The 2791-nt window shown below is 42.9% G+C and overlaps 1 pseudogene; it reads left to right on the top strand.

The window, feature by feature from the left end:
* Positions 1-571: 571 nt before the first annotated feature.
* On the top strand, positions 572-1765 carry LOC146180479 (uncharacterized; annotated as a pseudogene).
* The last annotated feature ends 1026 nt before the right edge of the window (positions 1766-2791 follow it).

The following is a 2791-nucleotide window of genomic DNA, read 5'->3' as shown; positions in this document are numbered from 1 at the left end:
TCGTCCTTCGTAACTGGCGGAACGTGACTGTTTTTCCCTACCGCCAATCTCCTTACGGTCCTGACTACTTTGGCTACTGTAGAGATCTGCATAGAACTCCTCGGCTACTTTGACTATCTTGTCCATATTAGTGATGACGTTGCCTGCCTTGTCCCTTATCGCATACATCTGGTTTTTGCCTATGCCCAATTTCTTCTTTACCGCTTTAAAGCTTCCCCCGTTCGTTACAGCGTGTTGAATTTTCTCCATGCTATTCTTCCTTATATCGGCCACCTTGCGCTTATTGATTAGCTTTGATATCTCGGCCAATTCAATCTGGTCTGTTCAATTGCAAGCTTTCATACTCTGGCGTTTCTTTATCAAATCTTTCGTCTCCTTAGACAGGTTACCGGTATCCTCTCTAACTATCCTACCGCCTACTTCTACAGCGCACTCAGTAAGGATATCTGTGAAATTATTGTTCATTGTTTCTAAGGTATACTGTCGCCATCCTCATTTAGAGCTGAATATCTATTCTGTAGCGAGATCCTGAACTCTCGCTACAGGTGGACACGGCAACCCCGTCGTGACAATGTCAACTGATGTGCCACTATTTGTGCAGGTACTTACCGGATTCTTTTCCATCGCCTTGGGCCATGCAGTAAGCGCAGACAGCGGCTTCAATCGTCACCCAGCTTCTGCCGATGCCTATCGACTGCCGTGCGCGGGGGGCGTACATTTTTCACACTGCGAGCTGCTGTCGTGGCACGTGGATACTGCCTTCTGCGCACCCTCTTCGAGCACAGCGACGTCATCCACACTTCCAGCCCGGATTTTGCCTATAAAAGGGACGCCTGCTCCTTCCATCAGCAGTGGACACGGCAACGCCGTCGTGACAATGTCAACTGATGTGCCACTATTTGTGCAGGTTGGTGGACGAAAATATTGCTGCCGTAGCAACTGCCTTTTTTTGATCGTGTTGCCGTGTCCACGCACATTGCTGGTTTGCTTTAGTGATTGTATCTGAATTGTAGGCCTGTTGCTGAAGTTATCCGGTGATGTTGAGGAAAATCCTGGCCCGGATACAATGGAAATGATTCAACAAGTAATTGCTTCTCAAACTGAAATCCTCAGCAAATTAAGCGAAATACAGGAAAACCAAACATCGTCTGAAGCAAGAATTCTGGACATGCAATCCAGGCTGTCTGCTATAGAACAAAAGCTACAAACCTTTGACGAGTCTCGGGATAGGCTTTCGAAACTACAAACTTTTGCTGAAGGATGTGAAATAGAAATGACTACAGTTTCGAGAAAACTTGATGAGCTGGAAAACCGCTCGCGGCGCAATAACTTGATTGTACGCGGAGTCAAGAAGGAGGAATCAGAGAGTGAAGAGGACCTACTACAGAAAGTAAACAATGACATCTTTGATAAAATTCTGAAACAAAGGGTGGACACTATTGAAAGGATTCACCGACTTGGAAAGAGGGAACCAGGTAGAGACCGTCCGATTATTATTAAACTTAGTGACTTTAGGGATAAGATGAAAATAAGTAGCTGTTTCAACCTAAAAGGCACTCAATTTAGTGTAAATGAAGATTTTTCTAAAAGGCTTGTGGAAATACGAAAAAACCTTTGGAACTCCTGTGCCGATGAACGAAAGAACGGCGTGAAAGCTAAGTCAATTTTTGATAAGTTAAAAGTCAAGAATACCTTATACGCATGGAACGAGGAGACCAAGCAGCGGTTCAAATGCCAGGTTGCCACTAGCACAAGCAATGAGTGACTAAGCAATCATAAGACGGTCTGCTTTAAAATGATAAATGTGAACGCTAGGAGCATGCTTAACAAGGTTGACGCCATAGAAAGTACATGCCTTGAACATGAACCCGATATTATGGTAATCACAGAGACATGGCTACATAAAGATATTAGAAACTGTGAAGTTGCTCCCCCAAACTACTCCATAGTACGAAAAGACCGTGAAAGGAGGGGTGGCGGTGTTGCAATACTGGTTAAGAGTAATTTAGTATTCTCAGTTATAGAAGGGTTTGATGATTTAGAAACTGCATGGATTAAAACCAGACTGAATGGTCGTACTGTCTTAGTGGGTGCTTTCTACAGAGCTCCCAATTCAACCATAGACGTGCTTGATAAGCTAAAAAGGTTACTGGACCTAAATGTACACTTTGGTGACAATATTATTCTGACAGGTGATTTTAATTTGCCAGGAATTGATTGGATGTTGCTTTCTCCCGGCAGAGTTGATACAGCTAGCAGTGAACATCTGATCGAACTCGCCTACTGCTATGGTTTGACTCAGATTGTTGAAAAGAGTACGAGAGTATGTATGACATCCTCGATACTGGACCTTGTCTTTTTGTCATCTGGTCTACTAGAGTTTTTGCTGAGTTGTGATGTTCAAGAAGGATTGTCTGACCATAAAATGGTGATTATATCGCTCAATATGACTCAAGAAATATGTCACAAATCTTGCAGAAAGACTGTTTTGAATTTTGCGGCTGCTGATGATGTCGGATTACTGGACTACCTTGAAATCTCGTTTGATGAATTCATCTGTTTATATCAAGACGGACTTGGCACAGATAAGTTGTGGGATTTTTTTGCAAACATGACAGCGAAAGCAATTGAGATGTTCATTCCTAAAACCACGAAAATAACAAAAAGGAAGCATCCTTGGATTAATAGAGACATTATTCACAAAAAACGACAGCTCAAAAGGAAACGAAAAAGATGCTCACAATACCCAAGCCCTGAATTAAAAACCTCCATGTGTCGTATGAGCCAAGAG

This window comes from Amblyomma maculatum, chromosome 8 (genome assembly GCF_055883805.1).
Source record: "Amblyomma maculatum isolate TAMU_Amacu chromosome 8, ASM5588380v1, whole genome shotgun sequence".
NCBI classification, from domain to species: domain Eukaryota; kingdom Metazoa; phylum Arthropoda; class Arachnida; order Ixodida; family Ixodidae; genus Amblyomma; species Amblyomma maculatum.
Note: the sequence above shows the minus strand (reverse complement) of the source record. Positions and strands in the feature narration are given on the sequence as shown.